At 41.9% G+C, this 25,907-nt stretch overlaps 1 pseudogene; it reads right to left on the reverse strand.

The window, feature by feature from the left end:
• On the reverse strand, nt 1-25,649 carry LOC105865771 (protein ILRUN pseudogene; annotated as a pseudogene).
• Between the last annotated feature and the right edge of the window lie 258 nt (nt 25,650-25,907).

The following is a 25,907-nucleotide window of genomic DNA, read 5'->3' on the forward strand; positions in this document are numbered from 1 at the left end:
TTAAGACTGGCCAAAGAGGTAAGGCTCGTGGAGCCCCTTGCGATGCAGCTGTGTGTTGAACTCCGTTTCAAAAGATGACAGCTACTGCATTACTCTTAAAAGTCCACCAACCTCCACACTAAGAATCACCCATATGACATCTCCATAGTAGAGTCCTGTAGCAGTGCACATCTGCCACTGTCCCTGATACATTCCTGCTCTGCTGGGGCTGCACTTCTGGATGCTGACATCTGCAATTTCTTGGGGCTCTAGCGATCTCACCATCACCATGTTCACATGTCCAACTTGGTCTCCCTTACATATTTAACACAAACTCCTGGAGGCCAGGCATCTGCCCCAGAATTCTGGATCTGCCACGTTTTTATAAACTGAGAATCAGGAGGTATTGACTCCCCTTCTCCTATGGTGACATCTTCAACAAAGGACATAGAGGGCACACTGATGTTTGGGCTCTCAAACTCATAATAGTCACCAATTGGTGCTTGTAGGTTCCAGTTGGTCATGTCCAGGAAGAAGGCTCAGCTGGGAGGGTTGAGCTGGAAGCCAAGGAGCCTCTGGAACTCGAAGATGAGCTTGTCCTTATCAGTTGTGCCAAGGCAGCTGAACTTCTGCATCAGTTCCAGGTCCAGATACACATCCATCCCCTCCCCCCACCACCTGCCCAATCAGAGTAGGTGACATTCAGGTGACATTCACCTAATGAATGTCACTACCATATGTGCACTTAGTGTTGATCAATTAATACAAATTTGATGAGATGGAAATAAAAAAAATTCTATGAACAAAATGACAATGGAGAGACAAGTTATGAACTCCTCTGGGACACAGCTAAAGCAGTTCTGAGAGGAAAGTTTATCTCCATAAAGGCCTATAACCAAAAGTCAAAAATATCACAAATAGACAATCTAACGAAATGACTCAAACAGCTGGCAAAAGAAGAACAGATCAACCCCAAACCCAGCAGATTAAGTGAAATCAACAAGATCAAATCAGAACTAAACGAAATTGAAAACAGGGAAGCTATTCAGGAGATTGATAAAACAAAAAGTTGGTTCTTTGAAAACATAAACAAAATAGACACGCCACTGGCTAAGCTAACGAAAAGCAGAAAAGAGAAATCTCTAATAAACTCCATCAGGCACAAAAAAGGATATGTCACAACTGATCCCAAAGCGATACAAGATATAATTTATGAATACTACAAAAATCTTTATGCACACAAACTGGAAAATGTGGATGAAATAGACAAATTTCTAGAAACACACAGCTTCCCTTGTCTCAACCTGGAAGAAATAGAATTCCTGAACAGAACAAGCTCAAGGGCTGAATAGAAACAGCAATTAAAAATCTCCCTAAAAAGAAAAGTTCCGGGGGGGCGGAGCAAGACGGCGGACGAATAACACCGCCAGACAGAGGGTCTCTGCAGAAAAGACCGATTCTAGCAGAAACTAGAGGAAAGAAGCAAGAAGACGAGCATACAGCGGACAAGGGCCGGAAGGAGGGGTACCTGAGACCCCGGGAGACTCCACGGGAGGAGGCTGCGGAGGAGAACTGGAGGCTGAGACCACCGGAGCAGCCCGGAGACCAGCGGCAAGGGTAGGTGGATCTGCTGTTTCCCCTCCCCTGCATTCGGGACTGCTGGTGGGCTCCCCAGCGGGTGGAGAGACCTGCGGACATCAGCCCAGAGACTGCCGCCGCCTGCCAACGGTGAGCCTGTAGCAGACGTGGCACCAGGTTCCCAACTTCCTCCGGGCACCTCCGTGTGCACGGACCCGAGCCGCGCGGGAGGCGCCATATTGCCTCCTCCTCCCCTCCGCCGACCCTACCCGCGGCTGCCCAGAGAGACAATACAGCCACCAGCCGGAGGCACCTCCAGGGAACGGGACCTTCCCGTTTGGGACCCCGCCCACCCTCCCAGGTGCTGCTGGCACCGTGTTCCCAGGAAAACGGTGCCGACTCAGAGGCTGAGAGACATAGACCCAGCTTGGGCTCCCTGTGGGTGAATTAGGACCGGAAATCCTCTCCCTGGTGGGAATACAGTTTGAACTCTGGGACCCAGAGGTCGGACCTGCAGACCAGATCCCCTGCACCGAGGGCTAGCATTGCCCGGGGCACAGAAGGGTTATACGTGAACAGCCTACTGAGGGCTGTGTGCCTCCAGGGGCGGATCGGCGCCCTAGAGAACAACCCTCCTCCCAGGAGGAGGCCGTGCGCCCAACCCAGGTGGCGTTCCTGTGCAGGGAACCTCCCCGCTGGCACCACAGTCCGGGGAGGCCTGGTGGCTTGTGGTCTGGCCTGCTGGCAGAGGCCCAGGAGTAGCTGCAGAGTTGGGGAGGGTGGGAAGAAGCGAGGCCTGCTGCAGACTGCGGGTCTCAGACAGCCCCACCCCCACACCCAGACTTTCTGGCTGAGCGGGACCATTCCAGCCCCGCCCTGACAGCTTTCCCTGGAAGCTGAGAACAGAACTTTGACCCCTGCTAACGGCCTGAGGGCAGGCTTATCCAACCCAGCTCCGCCCAGAACGAGAGCTGATAACAGGACTCAAAATCAACACCATAGCCTGTTCCTCCAAGCAAACGCCACCTACTGACAGGGACAGCATCTTGCACAGCCTTGCCACGGCATCCACTGACTCAATATACAGGGAGTGGTCCAATTTCACCCACAGGCACCACATAACGCCTCAGAAACTAAACAAGGTGTGTGAATACCCAAACAATAACCTAAGGAAAGAAACAACAACTGATCGACATGGGAAGAAATCAGCGAAAGAACTCAGGAAATATGAAGAACCAAACGGAAAACACACCCCCAAGGAGGAGCACCAGCCCCCTAGAAACGGACACCGACCAAAATCAGGCAACCAATATGACAGAAAAGGAATTTCGTATGTGGATCATAAGAACACTCACCCAGCTGCAACAACAACTCAATAACCAACACCAAGAAAACACAAAAAACCTCCAAGAAATGGAACAAAGGTTCAACAAAGAGATTGACACAGTGAAGAAAACTTTAACCGAAGTCCTGGAGATGAAGAATCAACTCAGAGAACTACAAAATACTGTGGAAAGTCTCAAGAACAGGGTAGATCAAGCAGAAGAAAGAATCTCAGAGCTTGAAGATAACACCTTCCAATTAAATAAATCAGTCACAGAAATACAGCAGAGAAACAAGAGAAAAGACCAAAGCCTACAAGAGCTGTGGGATTATGTGAAAAAACCTAACGTGAGCGTCATAGGTTTAGCCGAAGGGGAGGAAGACAACACTCAAGGGCTGGACAAGCTTTTTGAAGATATAATAGAGGAAAATTTCCCAGGCCTTGCTCAAAATCTCGATATACAAGTTCAAGAAGCCCAGAGGACCCCTGGGAGATTCAATGCAAACAGGAAGACGTCACGTCATGCAGTCATCAGACTGACCAAAGTATCAACTAAAGAGGCCCTTCTAAGAGCTGTAAGACAAAAGAAGCAAGTGACATACAAGGGAAAGCCAATTCGAATAACATCAGACTTCTCTAATGAGACTTTACAAGCAAGGAGAGACTGGGGCCCCATTCTCACTCTTTTGAAACAAAACAATGCACAGCCTAGAATATTATTCCCTGCAAAACTAAGCTTCATATATGAAGGAGAAATAAAAACATTCTCAGACAAGCAAAGGCTCAGAGAATTCACCAAGACAAGACCAGCCCTACAAGAAGTACTTAAAACAGCGTTATGCACGGAACATCATAATAATAATCCACGGATATAAAAACAACCAAAACCCAAAGATATTAAAGGCCAGATATTACAGTGGCTCAAGACAGAAATCATAGCAACAACATCCAACCCAACAGAATGATCAGTAATCTACCTTACCTATCAGTTCTCTCAATAAATGTGAATGGCTTAAACTCTCCACTCAAGAGACATAGGCTGGCTGAATGGATAAGAAAATACAGGCCAAGTATATGCTGTCTTCAGGAAACACATTTAACCTGCAAGGATGCACATAGACTAAAAATAAAAGGGTGGAGATCAATATTCCAAGCAAATAGAAGCCAAAAGAAGGCTGGTGTGGCAGTTCTAATTTCAGACGATTTAGTTTTTAAACCAACAAAAGTAGTAAAAGACAAAGAGGGTCATTATATAATGGTGAAGGGCACAGTCCAACAAGAAGAGATAACAATTTTAAATATATATGCACCCAACTTAGGTGCACCCAGATTCATAAAGCAAACCTTACTGGAGCTAAGCAAATGGATTAATAGCAACTCCATAATCGCCGGGGATTTCAACACCCCACTGACGGCACGAGACAGATCCTCCAAACAGAAAATTAATAAAGAAATAATGGACTTAAACAAAACTCTAGAACAATTGGGTCTGACTGACATCTACAGAACATTCTACCCAAAATCCACTGAATATACGTTCTTCTCATCAGCTCACGGGACATTCTCTAAGATTGACCATATCCTAGGACACAAAGAAAATCTCAAGAAATTTAAAAAAATAGAAATCATACCATGTACCTTCTCAGATCACAGTGGAATAAAACTAGAAATCAAGCCTAACAGAAACTCACATTTCTACACAAAAACGTGGAAATTAAACAACCTCCTACTAAATGATTACTTCGTAAATGAAGAAATCAAGATGGAAATAAAAAACTTCTATGAAGAAAACGACAATGGAGAGACAAGTTACCAACTCCTCTGGGACACAGCTAAAGCAGTTCTGAGAGGAAAGTTTATCTCCATAAATGCCTATAACCAAAAGGCAAGAAGATCACAAATAGACAATCTAATGAAACGACTCAAAGAGCTGGAAAAAGAACAGACCAACCCCAAACCCAGCAGAAGAAGTGAAATCAACAAGATCAAATCAGAACTAAACGAAATTGAAAACAGGAAAGCTATTCAGGAGATTAACAAAACAAAAAGTTGGTTCTTTGAAAAAATAAACAAGATTGACACGCCATTGGCTAAGCTAACGAAAAGCAGAAAAGAGAAATCTCTAATAAGCTCCATCAGGAATAAAAAAGGAGATATCACAACTGATCCCAAAGAGATACAAGATACAATTTATGAATACTACAAAAATCTTTATGCACACAAACTGGAAAATGTGGAGGAAATGGACAAATTTCTAGAAACACACAGCCTCCCTAGGCTCAACCAGGAAGAAATAGATTCCCTGAACAGACCAATCTCAACAGCTGAAATAGAAACAGCAATTAAAAATCTCCCTAAAAAGAAAAGTCCCGGTCCAGATGGCTTCACACCTGAATTTTACCATACTTACAAAGAAGAACTAGTACCTATCTTGCAGAAACTATTCCACAACATCGAGAAGAACGGAAACCTCCCCGACACCTTTTATGAAGCGAATATTACTCTGATACCAAAACCAGGAAAGGATGCAACAAAAAAAGAAAACTACAGACCAATATCGCTAATGAATATAGATGCAAAAATTTTCAACAAAATCTTAGCTAACCGAATCCAGACACTTATCAAAAAAATAATCCACCACGACCAAGTGGGCTTCATCCCAGGGATGTAGGGATGGTTCAACATACGTAAATCTATAAATGCAATTCACCACATAAACAGAAGCAAAAACAAAGACCACATGATTCTTTCAATAGATGCAGAAAAAGCTTTTGACAAAATTCAACACCCTTTCATGATACGAACACTTAAGAAAATAGGCATAGAAGGGACATACCTAAAAATGATACAAGCCATATATGACAGACCCATAGCCAACATCATACTGAATGGGGAAAGATTGAAATCATTCCCACTTAGAACTGGAACCAGACAAGGCTGCCCACTACCTCCACTTCTGTTCAACATAGTGCTGGAAGTCTTGGCTACAGCAATCAGATAGGAAAATGGAATCAAAGGTATCCAAATAGGGGCAGCAGAGAACAAACTTTCACTGTTTGCTGATGATATGATATTGTATCTAGAAAACCCCAAGGATTCAACCAAGAAACTCCTGGAACTGATCAATGAATTTAGTAAAGTCTCAGGATACAAAATCAATACACAGAAATCAGAGGCATTCATATATGCCAACAACAATCTAATTGAGAACCAAATCAAAGACTCAATTCCCTTCACAATAACAACAAAGAAATTAAAGTACCTAGGAATATATTTAACCAAAGAGGTAAAAGACCTCTACAGGGAGAACTATGAAACACTGAGAAAGGAAATAGCAGAGGATGTAAACAGATGGAAATCCATACCATGCTCGTGGATCGGCAGACTCAATATCATCAAAATGTCTATACTACCCAAACTGATCTACAGATTCAATGCAATACCTATTAAAATCCCATCAGCATTCTTCACAGATATAGAAAAAATAATTTTACGCTTCGTATGGAACCAAAGAAGACCATGAATATCAAGAGCAATTCTAGGTAACAAAAACAAAATGGGAGGCATTAATACGCCAGATATCAAACTATACTACAAAGCTGTACTAATTAAAACAATATGGTATTGGCACAAAAATAGGAATATTGACCAGTGGAACAGATGTGAGAATCCTGATATAAAACCATCCTCATATAGCCATCTCATCTTTGACAAAGCAGACAAAAACATACGCTGGGGAAAAGAATCCCTCTTCAATAAATGGTACTGGGAAAACTGGATAGCCACCTGTAGAAGGCTAAAACAGGACCCACACCTTTCACCTCTCACAAAAACCAACTCACGCTGGATAACAGACTTAAACCTAAGATATGAAACTATTAGAACTCTAGAGGAAAAAGTTGGAAACACTCTCCTAGACATCGGCCTGGGCAAAGAGTTTATGAAGAAGTCCCCAAAGGCAATCACAGCAGCAACAAAAATAAATAAATGGGACATGATCAAACTACAAAGTTTCTGCACAGCCAAAGAAATAGTCATGAAAGTAAACAGACAACCTACAGAATGGGAGAAAATTTTTGCATCCTATGCATCCGATAAGGGACTGATAACTAAAATATACTTAGAACTCACGAAAATTAGGAAGAAAAAATCAAATAACCCCATTAAAAAGTGGGCAAAGGACTTGAACAGAAATTTTTCTAAAGAAGACAGAAGAATGGCCAACAAACATATGAAGAAATGCTCAACATCTCTAATCATCAGGGAAATGCAAATCAAAACCACAATGAGATATCACTTAACCCCAGTGAGAATGGCCTTTATCAAAAAATCTCCAAACAATAAATGCTGGCGTGGTTGTGGAGAGAGAGGAACACTCCTACACTGCTGGTGGGACTGCAAACTAGTTCAACCTCTGTGGAAAGCAATATGGAGATACCTTAAAGCGATACAAGTGAATCTACCATTTGATCCAGCAATCCCATTGCTGGGCATCTACCCAAATGATCCAGTGACACTCTACAAAAAAGACACCTGCACTCGAATGTTTATAGCAGCACAATTCATAATTGCAAGGCTGTGGAAACAGCCCAAGTGCCCATCAATCCAAGAATGGATTAATAAAATGTGGTATATGTACACCATGGAGTACTATTCAGCTCTAAGAAACAATGGTGATATAGCACACCTTATATTTTCCTGGTTAGAGCTGGAACCCATACTACTAAGTGAAGTATCCCAAGAATGGAAAAACAAGCACCAGATATATTCTCCAGCAAACTGGTATTAACTGAGTAGCACCTAAGTGGACACATAGGTGCTACAGTAATAGGGTATTGGGCAGGTGGGAGGGGAGAGGGGGGAGGGTATATACATACATAGTGAGTGAGATGTGCACCATCTGGGGGATGGTCATGATGGAGACTCAGACTTTTGGGGGGAGGGGGGGAAATGGGCATTTATTGAAACCTTAAAATCTGTACCCCCATAATATACCAAAATAAAAAAAATAATTAAAAAAAAAAAAAAAAAGAAAAAGAAAAGTTCCGGTCCAGATGGTTTCACACCTAAATTTTACCACACTTACAAAGAAGAACTAGTACCTATTTTGCAGAAACTACTACACAACATCAAGAAGAACGGAAACCACCCCGACACCTTTTATGAAGCGAATATTACTCTGATACCAAAACCAGGAAAGGATGCAACAAAAAAAGAAAATTACAGACCAATATCCATAATGAATATAGATGCAAAAATTTTCAACAAAATCTTAGCTAACCGAATCCAGACACTTATCAAAAAAATATCCATCACAACCAAGTGGGCTTCATCCCAGGGATGCAGGGATGGTTCAACATACATAAATCTATAAATGCAATTCACCACATGTACAGAAGCAAAAACAAAGACCACATGATTCATTCAATAGATGCAAAAAAAGCTTTTGACAAAATTCAACACCCTTTCATGATACAAACACTTAATAAAATACGCATAGAAGGAACATACCTAAAAATGATACAAGCCGTATATGACAGACCCATAGCAAACATCATACAGAATGGGGAAAACATGAAAGCATTCCCACTTAGGACTGGAAACAGGCAAGGCTGCCCACTATCTCCACTTCTATTCAACATAGTGCTGGAAATCTTGGCTACAGCAATCAGACAGGAAAGTGGAATTAAAGGTATCCATATAGGGGCAGAAGAGATCAAACATTCACTGTTTGCTAATTGACATGATATTATATTTAGAAAACCCCAAAGATTCAACCAAGAAACTCCTGGAACTGATCAATGAATTTAGTAAAGTCTCAGGATACAAAACCAATACATAGAAATTAGAGGCATTCATATACACCAACAACGATCAAATTGAGAGTGAAATAAAAGGCTCAATTCTCTTCACAATAGCAACAAAGAAATTAAATTATCTAGGAATATACTTAACCAAGAACGTAAAAGACCTCTACAGGGAGAACTATGAAACACTGAGGAAGGAAATAGCAGAGGATGTAAATAGATGGAAATCGATACCATGCTGGTGGATCGGCAGACTCAACATCATTAAAATGTCTATACTACCCAAACTGATCTACATATTCAATGCAATACCTATTAAAATCCCATCAGCATTCTTCACAGATATAGAAAAAATAATTTTGCGCTTTGTATGGAACCAAAAAAGACCCAGAATATCAAGAGCAATCTAGGCAACAAAAACAAAATGGGAGGCATTAACATGCCAGATATCAAACTATAGTACAAAGCTGTTGTAATTAAAACAATCTGGCATTGGCACAAAAATAGGATTATTGACCAATGGAACAGATGTGAGAATCCTGATATAAAACCATCCTCATATAGCCATCAAATATTTGACAAAGCAGACAAAAACATACACTGGGGAAAAGAATCACTTTTCAATAAATGGTGCTGGGAAAACTGGATAGCCACTTGTAGAAGGCTAAAACAGGACCCACACATTTCACCTCTCACAAAAATCAACTCCCGCTGGATAACAGACTTAAACCTAAGGTATGAAACTATTAGAATTCTAGAAGAAGATGTTGGAAACACTCTCCTAGACATCGGCCTAGGCAAAGAGTTTATGAAGAAGTCCCCAAAGGCAATCACAGCAGCAACAAAAATAAATAAATGGGAGATGATGAAACTAAAAAGCACAGCCAGAGAAACAGTCATGAAAGTAAACAGACAACCTACAGAATGGGAAAAAAAATTTGCATCCTATATATACGATGAAGGGCTGATAAATAGAATATACTTAGAACTCACGAAAATCAGCAAGAAAAAATCAAATAACCCCATTAAAAAGTGGGCAAAGGACTTGAACAGAAATTTTTCTAAAGAAGACAGAAGAATGGCCAACAAACATATGAAAAAATGCTCAACATCTCTAATCATCAGGGAAATGCAAATCAAAACCACAATGAGATATCACTTAACCCCAGTGAGAATGGCCTTTATCAAAAAATCTCCAAACAATAAATGCTGGCGTGGTTGTGGAGAGAGAGGAACACTCCTACACTGCTGGTGGGACTGCAAACTAGTTCAACCTCTGTGGAAAGCAATATGGAGATACCTTAAAGCAATACAAGTGAATCTGCCATTTGATCCAGCAATCCAATTGCTGGGCATCTACCCAAAAATTCCAATGACACTCTACAAAAATGACACCTGCACTCCAATGTTTATAGCAGCACAATTCATAATTGCAAGGCTGTGGAAACAGCCCAAGTGCCCATCAATCCAAGAATGGATTAATAAAATGTGGTATATGTATACCATGGAGTACTATTCAGCTCTAAGAAACAATGGTGATATAGCACATCTTATATTTTCCTGGTTAGAGCTGGAACCCATACTACTAAGTGAAGTATCCCAAGAATGGAAAAACAAGCACCAGATATATTCTCCAGCAAACTGGTATTAACTGAGTAGCACCTAAGTGGACACATAGTTACTACAGTAATAGGGTATTGGGCAGGTGGGAGGGGGGAGGGGGGCGGGTAAATACATACATAATGAGTGAGATGTGCCCCATCTAGGGGATGGGCATGATGGAGACTCAGACTTTTGGGGGGAGGGAGGAAATGGGCGTTTATTGAAACCTCAAAATCTGTATCCCCATAGTATGCCGAAATAAAAAAAAAATGGGACAAAGTATGTATTCATATATGCTACAACCTGGATGAAACTAACAAACAATGTTAGCAAAGGAAGCCAGTTATGACAAAGCACATATTGTATGATTCCATGTATAGGGAAGGTTTAGAATGCAGCAGTGTAGAGAAAGAGTCGATTATATATTTCCTGGGTGTTGGGATGGGAACTGGGTGTGATTGCAAATGGGAAGGTTTGTTTTTGGAATGATGAAAACGTTCCATAATTATTAGATTGTGGTGATGATTACACAGATCTATATCATTGAATTTTGTGGTATGTAAATAATACTGCAATAAAACTGTTAAAATTAGTTTAAAAAAAAAAAGACACCGGCACTCGAATGTTTATAGCAGCACAATTCATAATTGCAAGGCTGCGGAAACAGCCCAAGTGTCCACAATCCAAGAATGGATTAATAAAATGTGGTATATGTATACCATGGAGTACTATTCAGCTCTAAGAAACAACAGTGATATAGCACATCTTATATTTTCCTGGTTAGAGTTGGAACCCATACTACTAAGTGAAGTATCTCAAGAATGGAAAAACAACACCACATATACTCACCAGCAAACTGGTATTAGCTGAGTAGCACCTAAGTGGACACATAGGTACTACAGTAACAGGATATTGGGGAGGGGGGAGGGGAGAACGGGACGGGCATATACATGCATAATGAGTGAGATGTGCACCATGTGAGGGATGGTCATGCTGGAGAATCACACTTGTGGGGTGAGGGGGGCAAGGATATTTATTGAAACCTTAAAATCTGTACCCCCATAATATGCCGAAATAAAAAAAAAAATCCCACCATCATTCTTCACAGATATAAAAAAAAATAATTTTACACTTCGTATTAAACCAAAGAAGACGCCGAATATCAAAAGCAATTCTAGGCAACAAAAATAAAATAGGAAGTATTAATATGCAAGATATCAAAATATACTACAAAGCTGTAGTAATTAAATCAATATGGTATAGGCACAAAAATAGGAATATTGACCAGTGGAACAGATGTGAGAATCTTGTAGTAATTAAAACAATATGGGAGGGAGCAAGATGGCGGACGAATAACACCGCCAGACAGAGGGTCTCTGCAGAAAAGACAGATTCTAGCAGAAACTAGAGGAAAGAAGCAAGAAGACAAGCATACAGCGGACAAGGGCCGGAAGGAGGGGTACCTGAGACCCCGGGAGACTCCACGGGAGGAGGCTGCGGAGGAGAACTGGAGGCTGAGACCACCGGAGCAGCCCGGAGACCAGCGGCAAGGGTAGGTGGAATTGCCGTTTCCCCTCTCCTGCATTCGGGACTGCTGGTGGGCTCCCCAGCGAAAGGAGAGACCTGCGGATACCAGCCCAGAGACTGCCGCCGCCTGCCAGCGGTGAGCCTGTAGCGGACGTGGCACCAGATTCCCAACTTCCTCCGGGCACCTCCGTGTGCACAGACCCGAGCCGCGCGGCAGGCGCCATATTGCCTCCTCCTCCCCTCCGCCGACCCTACCCACGGCTGCCCAGAGAGACAATACAGCCACCAGCCAGAGGCACCTCCAGGGAACGGGACCTTCCCGTTTGGGATCCCGCCCACCCTCCCAGGTGCTGCTGGCACCGTGTTCCCAGGAAAACGGTGCCGACTCAGAGGCTGAGAGACATAGACCCAGCTTGGGCTCCCTGTGGGTGAATTAGGACCGGAAATCCTCTCCCTGGTGGGAATACAGTTTGAACTCTGGGACCCAGAGGTCGGACCTGCAGACCAGATCCCCTGCACCGAGGGCTAGCATTGCTCGGGGCACAGAAGGGTTACACGTGAACAGCCTACTGAGGTGTGTGTGCCTCCAGGGGCAGATCGGCGTCCTAGAGGGCAACCCTCCTCCCAGGAGGAGGCCGTGCGCCCAACCCAGGTGGCGTTCCTGTGCAGGGAACCTCCCCGCCGGCATCACAGTCCGGGGAGGCCTGGTGGCTTGTGGTCTGGCCTGCTGGCAGAGGCCCAGGAGTAGCTGCGGAGTTGGGGAGGGTGGAAAGAAGCGAGGCCTGCTACCGACTGCGGGTCTCAGACAGCCCCACCCCCACACCCAGACTTTCTGGCTGAACAGGACCATTCCAGCCCCGCCCTGACAGCTTGCCCTGAAAGCAGAGAACAGAACTTTGACCCCTGCTAACGGCCTGAGGGCAGGCTTACCCAACCCAGCTCCGCCCAGAAAGAGAGCTGATAACAGGACTCAAAATCAACACCATAGCCTGTTCCTCCAAGCAAACGCCACCTACTGACAGGGACGGCATCTTGCACAGCCTTTCCACGGCACCCACTGACTCAATATACAGGGAGTGGTCCAATTTCACCCACAGGCACCACCTAACGCCTCAGAAACTAAACAAGGTGTGTGAATACCCAAACAATAACCTAAGGAAAGAAACAACAACTGATCGACATGGGAAGAAATCAGCGAAAGAACTCAGGAAATATGAAGAACCAAACGGAAAACACACCCCCAAAGAGGAGCACCAGCCCCCTAGAAACGGACACCGACCAAAATCAGGCAACCAATATGAAAGAAGAGGAATTTCGTATGTGGAACATAAGAACACTCACCCAGCTGCAACAACAACTCAATAACCAACACCAAGAAACAACAAAAAGTCTCCAGGATATGAGAAAAGAAATAGACACATTGAAGAAAAGTGTAACCGAACTCCTGGAAATGAAGAATCAATTCAAGGAACTACAAAATACAGTGGAAAGTCTCAAGAACAGGGTAGATGAAACAGAAGAAAGAATCTCAGAGTTTGAAGATAATACCCTCCAATTAAATAAATCAGTCACAGAAATAGAGCAGAGAAACAAGAGAAAAGAGCAAAGCCTACAAGAGCTGTGGGATTATGTGAAGAAACCTAATGTGAGGGTTATAGGGTTGCAGGAAGGGGAAGAAGACAACACTCAAGGGTTGGACAAGCTGTTTGAAGATATAATAGAGGAAAATTTCCCAGGCCTTGCTCAAAATCTTGATATACAAGTTCAAGAAGCTCAGAGGACCCCTGGGAGATTCAACGCAAACAGGAAGACGTCACGACATGCAGTCATCAGACTGACCAAAGTATCAACTAAAGAGGCCCTTCTAAGAGCTGTAAGACAAAAGAAGCAAGTAACATACAAGGGAAAGCCAATTCGAATAATATCAGACTTCTCTAATGAGACTTTACAAGCAAGGAGAGACTGGGGCCCCATTCTCACTCTTTTGAAACAAAACAATGCCCAGCCTAGAATATTATTCCCTGCAAAACTAAGCTTCGTATATGAAGGAGAAATAAAAACATTCTCAGACAAGCAAAGGCTCAGAGAATTCACCAAGACAAGACCAGACCTACAAGAAGTACTTAAAACAGCGTTATGCACGGAACATCATAATAATAACCCACGAATATAAAAACAACCAAAACCTAAAGATATTAAAGGCCAGATATTACAATGGCTCAAGACAGAAATCATAGCAACAACATCCAACCCAACAGAATGATCAGTAATCTACCTTACCTATCAGTTCTCTCTATAAATGTGAATGGCTTAAACTCTCCACTCAAGAGACATAGGCTGGCTGAATGGATAAGAAAATACAGGCCAAGTATATGCTGTCTTCAGGAAACACATCTAACCTGCAAGGATGCATATAGACTAAAAATAAAAGGGTGGAGATCAATATTCCAAGCAAATAGAAGCCAAAAGAAGGCTGGTGTGGCAGTTCTAATTTCAGACGATTTAGTTTTTAAACCAACAAAAGTAGTAAAAGACAAAGAGGGTCATTATATAATGGTGAAGGGCACAGTCCAACAAGAAGAGATAACAATTTTAAATATATATGCACCCAACTTAGGTGCACCCAGATTCATAAAGCAAACCTTACTGGAGCTAAGCAAATGGATTAATAGCAACTCCATAATCGCCGGAGATTTCAACACCCCACTGACATCATGAGACAGATCTTCCAAACAGAAAATTAATAAAGAAATAATGGACTTAAACAAAACTCTAGAACAAATGGGTCTGGCAGACATCTACAGAACATTCTACCCAAAATCCACTGAATATACGTTCTTCTCATCAGCTCACGGGACATTCTCTAAGATTGACCATATCCTAGACCACAAAGAAAATCTCAAGAAATTTAAAAAAATAGAAATCATACCATGTACCTTCTCAGATCACAGTGGAATAAAACTAGAAATCAACCCTAACAGAAACACACATTTCTACACAAAAACGTGGAAATTAAACAACCTCCTACTAAATGATTACTTCGTAAATGAAGAAATCAACACGGAAATAAAAAAGTTCTATGAAGAAAACGACAATGGAGAGAAAAGTTATCAACTCCTCTGGGACACAGCTAAAGCAGTTCTGAGAGGAAAGTTTATCTCCATAAATGCCTATAACCAAAAGACAAGAAGATCACAAATAGACAATCTAATGAAACGACTCAATGAGCTGGAAAAAGAAGAACAGACCAACTCCAAACCCAGCAGAAGAAGTGAAATCAACAAGATCAAATCAGAACTAAATGAAATTGAAAACAGGAAAGCTATTCAGGAGATTAATAAAACAAAAAGCTGGTTCTTTGAAAAAATAAACAAAATTGACACACCATTGTCTAAGCTAACGAAAAGCAGAAAAGAGAAATCTCTAATAAGCTCCATCAGGAATAAAAAAGGAGATATCACAACTGATCCCAAAGAGATAAAAGATACAATTTATGAATACTACAAAAATCTTTATGCACACAAACTGGAAAATGTGGAGGAAATGGACAAATTTCTAGAAACACACAGCCTCCCTAGGCTCAACCAGGAAGAAATAGATTCCTTGAACAGACCAATCTCAACAGCTGAAATAGAAACAGCAATTAAAAATCTCCCTAAAAAGAAAACTCCCGGTCCAGATGGCTTCACACCTGAATTTTACCATACTTACAAAGAAGAACTAGTACCTATCTTGCAGAAACTATTCCACAACATCGAGAAGAACGGAAACCTCCCCGACACCTTTTATGAAGCGAATATTACTCTGATACCAAAACCAGGAAAGGATGCAACAAAAAAAGAAAACTACAGACCAATATCCCTAATGAATATAGATGCAAAAATTTTCAACAAAATCTTAGCTAACCGAATCCAGACACTTATCAAAAAAATAATCCACCACGACCAAGTGGGCTTCATCCCAGGGATGCAGGGATGGTTCAACATACGTAAATCTATAAATGCAATTCACCACATAAACAGAAGCAAAAACAAAGACCACATGATTCTTTCAATAGATGCAGAAAAAGCTTTTGACAAAATTCAACACCCTTTCATGATACGAACACTTAAGAAAATAGGCATAGAAGGGACATACCTAAAAATGATACAAGCCATATATGACAGACCCATAGCCAACATCATACTGAATGGGGATGGATTGAAATCATTCCCACTTAGAACTGGAACCAGACAAGGCTGCCCACTATTTCCACTTCTGTTCAACATAGTGCTGGAAGTCTTGGCTACAGCAATCAGACAGGAAAATGGAATCAAAGGTATCCAAATAGGGGCAGAAGAGATCAAACTTTCACTGTTTGCTGATGATATGATATTGTATCTAGAAAACCCCAAGGATTCAACCAAGAAACTCCTGGAACTGATCAATGAATTTAGTAAAGTCTCAGGATACAAAATCAATACACAGAAATCAGAGGCATTCATATACGCCAACAACAATCTAATTGAGAACCAAATCAAAGACTCAATTCCCTTCACAATAGCAACAAAAAAATTAAAGTACCTAGGAATATATTTAACCAAAGAGGTAAAAGACCTCTACAGGGAGAACTATGAAACACTGAGGAAGGAAATAGCAGAGGATGTAAACAGATGGAAATCCATATCATGCTCGTGGATCGGCAGACTCAATATCATCAAAATGGGGGGCGGAGCAAGATGGCGGACGAATAACACCGCCAGACAGAGGGTCTCTGCAGAAAAGACCGATTCTAGCAGAAACTAGAGGAAAGAAGCAAGAAGACGAGCATACAGCGGACAAGGGCCGGAAGGAGGGGTACCTGAGACCCCGGGAGACTCCACGGGAGGAGGCTGCGGAGGAGAACTGGAGGCTGAGACCACCGGAGCAGCCCGGAGACCAGCGGCAAGGGTAGGAGGATCTGCTGTTTCCCCTCCCCTGCATTCGGGACTGCTGGTGGGTTTCCCAGCGGGTGGAGAGACCTGCGGACATCAGCCCAGAGACTGCCGCCGCCTGCCAACGGTGAGCCTGTAGCAGACGTGGCACCAGGTTCCCAACTTCCTCCGGGCACCTCCATGTGCACAGACCCGAGCCGCGCGCAGGCGCCATATTGCCTCCTCCCCCCCTCCGCCGACCCTACCCGTGGCTGCCCAGAGAGACAATACAGCCACCAGCCAGAGGCACCTCCAGGGAACGGGACCTTCCCGTTTGGGATCCCGCCCACCCTCCCAGGTGCTGCTGGCACGGTGTTCCCAGGAAAACGGTGCCGACTCAGAGGCTGAGAGACATAGACCCAGCTTGGGCTCCCTGTGGGTGAATTAGGACCGGAAATCCTCTCCCTGGTGGGAATACAGTTTGAACTCTGGGACCCAGAGGTCAGACCTGCAGACCAGATCCCCTGCAAGGAGGGCTAGCATTGCTCGGGGTACAGAAGGGTTATACGTGAACAGCCTACTGAGGTGTGTGGGCCTCCAGGGGCGGATCGGCGTCCTAGAGGGCAACCCTCCTCCCAGGAGGAGGCCGTGCGCCCAACCCAGGTGGCGTTCCTGTGCAGGGAACCTCCCCGCCGGCATCACAGTCCGGGGAGGCCTGGTGGCTTGTGGTCTGGCCTGCTGGCAGAGGCCCAGGAGTAGCTGCGGAGTTGGGGAGGGTGGAAAGAAGCGAGGCCTGCTACCGACTGCGGGTCTCAGACAGCCCCACCCCCACACCCAGACTTTCTGGCTGAGCGGGACCATTCCAGCCCCGCCCTGACAGCAGAGAACAGAACTTTGACCCCTGCTAACGGCCTGAGGGCAGGCTTACCCAACCCAGCTCCATCCAGAACGAGAGCTGATAACAGGACTCAAAATCAACACCATAGCCTGTTCCTCCAAGCAAACGCCACCTACTGACAGGGACGGATTCTTGCACAGCCTTTCCACGGCACCCACTGACTAAATATACAGGGAGTGGTCCAATTTCACCCACAGGCACCACCTAACGCCTCAGAAACTAAACAAGGTGTGTGAATACCCAAATAATAACCTAAGGAAAGAAACAACAACTGATCGACATGGGAAGAAATCAGCGAAAGAACTCAGGAAATATGAAGAACCAAACGGAAAACACACCCCCAAAGAGGAGCACCAGCCCCTTAGAAACGGACACCGACCAAAATCAGGCAACCAATATGAAAGAAGAGGAATTTCGTATGTGGAACATAAGAACACTCACCCAGCTGCAACAACAACTCAACAAACAACACCAAGAAACCACAAAGAGTCTCCAGGATATGAGAAAAGAAATAGACACATTGAAGAAAAGTGTAACCGAACTCCTGGAAATGAAGAATCAATTCAAGGAACTACAAAATACAGTGGAAAGTCTCAAGAACAGGGTAGATGAAGCAGAAGAAAGAATCTCAGAGCTTGAAGATAACACCCTCCAATTAAATAAATCAGTCACAGAAATAGAGCAGAGAAACAAGAGAAAAGACCAAAGCCTACAAGAGCTGTGGGATTATGTGAAGAAACCTAATGTGAGGGTCATAGGGTTGCAGGAAGGGGAAGAAGACAACACTCTAGGGTTGGACAATCTGTTTGAAGATATAATAGAGGAAAATTTCCCAGGCCTTGCTCAAAATCTTGATATACAATTTCAAGAAGCTCAGAGGACCCCTGGGAGATTCAACGCAAACAGGAACACGTCACGACATGCAGTCATCAGACTAACCAAATTATCAACTAAAGAGGCCCTTCTAAGAGCTGTAAGACAAAAGAAGCAAGTAACATACAAGGGAAAGCCAATTAGAATAACATCAGACTTCTCTAATGAGACTTTACAAGCAAGGAGAGACTGGGGCCCCATTCTCACTCTTTTGAAACAAAACAATGCCCAGCCTAGAATATTATTCCCTGCAAAACTAAGCTTTGTATATGAAGGAGAAATAAAAACATTCTCAGACAAGCAAAGGCTCAGAGAATTCACCAAGACAAGACCAGCCCTACAAGAAGTACCTAAAACAGCGTTATGCACGGAACATCATCATAATAAACCAGGAATATAAAAACAACCAAAACACAAAGATATTAAAGGCCAGATATTACAATGGCTCAAGACAGAAATCATAGCAACAACATCCAACCCAACAGAATGATCAGTAATCTACCTTACCTATCAGTTCTCTCAATAAATGTGAATGGCTTAAACTCTCCACTTAAGAGACATAGGCTGGCTGAATGGATAAGAAAATACAGGCCAAGTATATGCTGTCTTCAGGAAACACATCTAACCTGCAAGGATGCATATAGACTAAAAATAAAAGGGTGGAGATCAATATTCCAAGCAAATAGAAGCCAAAAGAAGGCTGGTGTGGCAGTTCTAATTTCAGACGATTTAGTTTTTAAACCAACAAAAGTAGTAAAAGACAAAGAGGGTCATTATATAATGGTGAAGGGCACAGTCCAACAAGAAGAGATAACAATTTTAAATATATATGCACCCAACTTAGGTGCACCCAGATTCATAAAGCAAACCTTACTGGAGCTAAGCAAATGGATTAATAGCAACTCCATAATCGCCGGAGATTTCAACACCCCACTGACGGCACGAGACAGATCCTCCAAACAGAAAATTAATAAAGAAATAATGGACTTAAACAAAACTCTAGAACAATTGGGTCTGACAGACATCTACAGAACATTCTACCCAAAATCCACTGAATATACATTCTTCTCATCAGCTCACGGGACATTCTCTAAGATTGACCATATCCTAGGACACAAAGAAAATCTCAAGAAATTTAAAAAAATAGAAATCATAGCATGTACCTTCTCAGATCACAGTGGAATTAAACTAGAAATCAACCCTAACAGAAACTCACATTTCTACACAAAAACATAGAAATTAAACAACCTCCTACTAAATGATTACTTCGTAAATGAAGAAATCAAGACAGAAATAAAAAAGTTCTATGAAGAAAACGACAATGGAGAGAAAAGTTATCAACTCCTCTGGGACACAGCTAAAGCAGTTCTGAGAGGAAAGTTTATCTCCATAAATGCCTATAACCAAAAGACAAGAAGATCACAAATAGACAATTTAATGAAACGACTCAAAGAGCTGGAAAAAGAAGAACAGACCAACCCCAAACCCAGCAGAAGAAGTGAAATCAACAAGATCAAATCAGAACTAAACGAAATTGAAAACAGGAAAGCTATTCAGGAGATTAATAAAACAAAAAGTTGGTTCTTTGAAAAAATAAACAAAATTGACACAGCATTGTCTAAGCTAACAAAAAGCAGAAAAGAGAAATCTCTAATAAGCTCCATCAGGAATAAAAAAGGACATATCACAACTGTACCCAAAGAGATACAAGATACAATTTATGAATACTACAAAAATCTTTATGCACACAAACTGGAAAATGTGGAGGAAATGGACAAATTTCTAGAAACACACAGCCTCCCTAGGCTCAACCAGGAAGAAATAGATTCCCTGAACAGACCAATCTCAACAGCTGAAATAGAGACAGCAATTAAAAATCTCCCTAAAAAGAAAAGTCCCGGTCCAGATGGCTTCACACCTGAATTTTACCATACTTACAAAGAAGAACTAGTACCTATCTTGCAGAAACTATTCCACAACATCGAGAAGAACGGAAACCTCCCCGACACCTTTTATGAAGCGAATATTACTCTGATACCAAAACCAGGAAAGGATGCAACAAAAAAAGAAAACTACAGACCAATATCCCTAATGAATATAGATGCAAAAATTTTCAACAAAATCTTAGCTAACCGAATACAGACACTTATCAAAAAAATAATCCACCACGACCAAGTGGGCTTCATCCCAGGGATGCAGGGATGGTTCAACATACGTAAATCTATAAATGCAATTCACCACATCAACAGAAGCAAAAACAAAGACCACATGATTCTTTCAATAGATGCAGAAAAAGCTTTTGACAAAATTCAACACCCTTTCATGATACGAACACTTAAGAAAATAGGCATAGAAGGGACATACCTAAAAATGATACAAGCCATATATGACAGACCCATAGCCAACATCATACTGAATCGGGAAAGATTGAAATCATTCCCACTTAGAACTGGAACCAGACAAGGCTGCCCACTATCTCCACTTCTGTTCAACATAGTGCTGGAAGTCTTGGCTACAGCAATCGGACAGGAAAATTGAATCAAATGTATCCAAATAGGGGCAGAAGAGATCAAACTTTCACTGTTTGCTGATGATATGATATTGTATCTAGAAAACCCCAAGGATTCAACCAAGAAACTCCTGGAAATGATCAATGAATTTAGTAAAGTCTCAGGATACAAAATCAATACACAGAAATCAGAGGCATTCATATACGCCAACAACAATCTAATTGAGAACCAAATCAAAGACTCAATTCCCTTCACAATAGCAACAAAGAAATTAAAGTACCTAGGAATATATTTAACCAAAGAGGTAAAAGACCTCTACAGGGAGAACTATGAAACACTGAGGAAGGAAATAGCAGAGGATGTAAACAGATGGAAATCCATACCATGCTCGTGGATCGGCAGACTCAATATCATCAAAATGTCTATACTACCCAAACTGATCTACAGATTCAATGCAATACCTATTAAAATCCCATCAGCATTCTTCACAGATATAGAAAAAATAATTTTACGCTTCGTACGGAACCAAAGAAGACCCTGAATATCAAGAGCAATTCTAGGCAACAAAAACAAAATGAGAGGCATTAATATGCCAGATATCAAACTATACTACAAAGCTGTAGTAATTAAAACAATATGGTATTGGCACAAAAACAGGAATATTGACCAGTGGAACAGATGTGAGAATCCTGATATAAAACCATCCTCATATAGCCATCTCATCTTTGACAAAGCAGACAAAAACATACGCTGGGGAAAAGAATCCCTCTTCAATAAATGGTGCTGGGAAAACTGGATAGCCACCTGTAGAAGGCTAAAACAGGACCCACACCTTTCACCTCTCACAAAAACCAACTCACGCTGGATAACAGACTTAAACCTAAGATATGAAACTATTAGAACTCTAGAGGAAAAAGTTGGAAACACTCTCCTAGACATCGGCCTGGGCAAAGAGTTTATGAAGAAGTCCCCAAAGGCAATCACAGCAGCAACAAAAATAAATAAATGGGACATGATCAAACTACAAAGCTTCTGCACAGCCAAAGAAATTGTCATGAAAGTAAACAGACAACCTACAGAATGGGAGAAAATTTTTGCATCCTATGCATCCGATAAGGGACTGATAACTAGAATATACTTAGAACTCACGAAAATTAGGAAGAAAAAATCAAATAACCCCATTAAAAAGTGGGCAAAGGACTTGAACAGAAATTTTTCTAAAGAAGACAGAAGAATATCCAACAAACATATGAAGAAATGCTCAACATCTCTAATCATCAGGGAAATGCAAATCAAAACCACAATGAGATATCACTTAACCCCAGTGAGAATGGCCTTTATCAAAAAATCTCCAAACAATAAATGCTGGCGTGGTTGTGGAGAGAGAGGAACACTCCTACACTGCTGGTGGCACTGCAAACTAGTTCAACCTCTGTGGAAAGCAATATGGAGATACCTTAAAGCGATACAAGTGAATCTACCATTTGATCCAGCAATCCCATTGCTGGGCATCTACCCAAATGATCCAGTGACACTCTACAAAAAAGACACCTGCACTCGAATGTTTATAGCAGCACAATTCATAATTGCAAGGCTGTGGAAACAGCCCAAGTGCCCATCAATCCAAGAATGGATTAATAAAATGTGGTATATGTATACTATGGAGTACTATTCAGCTCTAAGAAACAATGGTGATATAGCACATCTTATATTTTCCTGGTTAGAGCTGGAACCAATACTACTAAGTGAAGTATCCCAAGAATGGAAAAACAAGCACCAGATATATTCTCCAGCAAACTGGTATTAACTGAGTAGCACCTAAGTGGACACATAGGTACTACAGTAATAGGGTATTGGGCAGGTGGGAGGGGGGAGGGGGGCGGGTATATACATACATAATGAGTGAGATGTGCACCATCTGGGGGATGGTCATGATGGGGACTCAGACTTTTGGGGGGAGGGGGGAAATGGGCATTTATTGAAACTTTAAAATCTGTACCCCCATAATATGCCAAAAAAAAATAAAAAAACAACAATATGGTATTGGCACAAAAACAGGAATATTGACCAGTGGAACAGATGTGAGAATCCTGATATAAAACCATCCTCATATAGCCATTTCATCTTTGACAAAGCAGACAAAAATATATGCTGGGGAAAAGAATCTCTCTTCAATAAATTGTGCTGGGAAAACTGGATAGCCACCTGCAGAAGGCTAAACCAGGACCCACACCTTTCACCTCTCACAAAAACCAACTCACGCTGGATAACAGACTTAAACCTAAGATATGAAACTATTAGAACTCTAGAGGAAAAAGTTGGAAACACTCTCCTAGACATCGGCCTGGGCAGAGAGTTTATGAAGAAGTCCCCAAAGGCAATCACAGCAGCAACAAAAATAAATAAATGGGACATGATCAAACTACTAAGCTTCTGCACAGCCAAAGAAATAGTCATGAAAGTAATCAGACAACCTACAGAATGGTAGAATATTTTTGCATCCTATGCATCCGATAAGGGACTGATAACTAGAATATACTTAGAACTCACGAAAATTAGGAAGAAAAAATCAAATTACCCCATTAAAAAGTGGGCAAAGGACTTGAACAGAAATTTTTCTAAAGAAGACAGAAGAATGGCCAACAAACATATGAAGAAATGCTCAACATCTCTAATCATCAGGGAAATGCAAATCAAAACCACAATGAGATATCACTTAACCCCAGTGAGAATGGCCTTTATCAAAAAATCTCCAAACAATAAATGCTGGCGTGGTTGCGGAGAGAGAGGAACACTCCTACACTGCTGGTGGGACTGCAAACTAGTTCAACCTCTGTGGAAAGCAATATGCAGATACCTTAAAGCGATACAAGTGAATCTACCATTTGATCCAGCAATCCCATTGCTGAGCATCTACCCAAATGATCCAATGACACTCTACAAAAATGACACCTGCACTCCAATGTTTATAGCAGCACAATTCATAATTGCAAGGCTGTGGAAACAGCCCAAGTGCCCATCAATCCAAGAATGGATTAATAAAATGTGGTATATGTATACCATGGAGTACTATTCAGCTCTAAGAAACAATGGTGATATAGCACATCTTATATTTTCCTGGTTAGAGCTGGAACCCATACTACTAAGTGAAGTATCCCAAGAATGGAAAAACAAGCACCAGATATATTCTCCAGCAAACTGGTATTAACTGAGTAGCACCTAAGTGGACACATAGGTGCTACAGTAATAGGGTATTGGGGAGGTGGGCGGGGGGAGGGGGGCCGGTACATACATACATAATGAGTGAGATGTGCACCATCTAGGGGATGGTCATGATGGAGACTCAGACTTTTGGGGGGATGGGGGGAAATGGGCATTTATTGAAACCTTAAAATCTGTACCCCCATAATATGCCAAAAAAAAAAAATACATCCTCATATAGCCATCTAATCTTTGACAAAGCAGACAAATACATACACTGTGGAAAAGAATCTCTCTTCAATAAATGGTGCTGGGAAAACTGGATAGCCACTTGTAGAAGGCTAAAGCAGGACCCACGCCTTTCACCTCTCACAAAAATCAACTCACGCTGGATAACAGACTTAAACCTAAGGTATGAAACTGTTAGAATTCTAGAGGAAAATGTTGGTAACACTCTCCTAGACATCAGCCTAGGCAAAGAGTTTATGAAGAAGTCCCCAAAGGCAATCACAGCAGCAACAAAAATAAATAAATGGGACATGATCAAACTAAAAAGCTTCTCCACAGTCAAAGAAACAGTCACAAAAATAAACAGACAGCCTACAGAATGGGAAAAAATTTTTGCATCCTACCCATCTGATAAGGGACTGATAACTAGAATATACTTAGAACTCACGAAAATCAGCAAGAAAAAATCAAATAACCCTATTAAAAAGTGGGCAAAGGACTTGAAGAGAAACTTTTCTAAAGAAGACAGAAGAATGGCCAACAAACATATGCAAAAATGGTCAACATCTCTAATCATCAGAGAAATGCAAATAAAAACCACAATGTAGTATCACTTAACTCTAGTGAGAATGGCCTTTACGAAAAACTCTCCAAACAATAGATGCTGGCGTGGATGCGGAGATAGGGGAAACCTCCTACACTGCTGGTGAGACTGCAAACTAGTTCAACCTCTGTGGAAAGCAATATGGAGATACCTTAAGGTCATACAAGTGGATCTACCATCGATCCAGCAATCCCATTGCTGGGCATCTATGCAAAAGTTCCAATGACACTCTACAAAAAAGACACCTGCACTCGAATGTTTATAGCAGCACAATTCATAATTGCAAGGCTGTGGAAACAGCCCAAGTGCCCATCAATCCAAGAATGGATTAATAAAATGTGGTATATGTATACCATGGAGTACTATTCAGCTCTAAGAAACAATGGTGATATAGCACATCTTACATTTTCCTGGTTAGAGCTGGAACCCATACTACTAAGTGAAGTATCCCAAGAATGGAAAAACGAGCACCACATATACTCACCAGCAAACTGGTATTAATTGAGCAGCACCTAAGTGGACACATAGGTACTACAGTAATATGTTATTGGGCAGGTTGGAGGGGGGAGGGGGCGGGTATATACATACATAATGAGTGAGATCTGCACCATCTGGCGGATGGTCATGCTGGAGACTCAGACTTGTGGGGGAAGGGGGGAAAGGACATTTATGGAAACCTTAAAATCTGTACCCCCATAATATGCTGAAATAAAAAAAAGGTAACTTAAAAAAATATATACTAATTTGATGGTGGGTACATGTGGTGCTCATTTTTCCATTTTTGTGTTACTTCACTTAGGAGAAAGGGTCCCAGCTCTATCCAGGATAATACAAGAAGTGTTACTTCACCATTGTTTTTTGTGGCTGAGTAGAACTACATGATA

This window comes from Microcebus murinus, chromosome X, assembly GCF_040939455.1.
Source record: "Microcebus murinus isolate Inina chromosome X, M.murinus_Inina_mat1.0, whole genome shotgun sequence".
NCBI lineage: Eukaryota > Metazoa > Chordata > Mammalia > Primates > Cheirogaleidae > Microcebus > Microcebus murinus.